This window comes from Pteropus alecto, unplaced genomic scaffold, assembly GCF_000325575.1.
Source record: "Pteropus alecto unplaced genomic scaffold, ASM32557v1 scaffold101, whole genome shotgun sequence".
In the NCBI taxonomy this organism is placed as follows: Eukaryota; Metazoa; Chordata; class Mammalia; order Chiroptera; family Pteropodidae; genus Pteropus; species Pteropus alecto.
In genome coordinates this window covers 18095306-18095698 of record NW_006432945.1, presented here as the reverse complement: position 1 = coordinate 18095698, position 393 = coordinate 18095306, and the positions used below count along the sequence as shown (strand labels likewise).

Here is a 393-nt window from a genome sequence, read left to right as displayed (position 1 = left end):
GGTCTGCACCAGCCCCGCGGAGGTGACCCAGGTGAGTGCCCGCACGTGCGGGCAGCGACGCGCGCCGGCCCTCTGCCCTCGGGGGCCCTTCGGCTCCGGCGCTGGGCACCGCGCATATCTGCCACCCGAGCCGAACGGGGACTCGCTCTCTCCACCGCTTCTTGTCCGTAGACTGCTTTCTCCCTTTCCATCCCCTTCGCCCTCCACCTGCCCTGCGTCCCGCCCAGGGTGGAGCGGGTGTGCAGCGTCCAGGCCGGCCCGGCCTCGCTGTCTAACTCAGGCAGATTCTCAAGGTCAGCCGTTCCCCAGCCGCGTCCTGCACTCGCCGCCTCCCCGGGGCCGTGTCTCGGGAGCCCGCGCGGCCTCGCCAGCGGCAGCTCTGGTGCGCAGGAT

General features: G+C 72.3%; 2 protein-coding genes across 4 annotated transcripts in view; one reads left to right on the top strand and one right to left on the bottom strand.

Annotated features, from left to right (window-relative positions):
- The window catches only part of MGST3 (microsomal glutathione S-transferase 3), a 13307-nt gene continuing 12914 nt past the window's right edge, over positions 1-393 (top strand). Inside the window, exon 1 of the mRNA XM_006907835.2 lies at positions 1-31. The gene's annotated coding sequence lies outside the window, so the exon portion shown is untranslated. The remainder of the gene's footprint in view (positions 32-393) is intronic.
- RXRG (retinoid X receptor gamma) overlaps positions 1-393 on the bottom strand; it is a 144066-nt gene that overhangs the window by 143240 nt on the left and 433 nt on the right. The window lies entirely within an intron of this gene.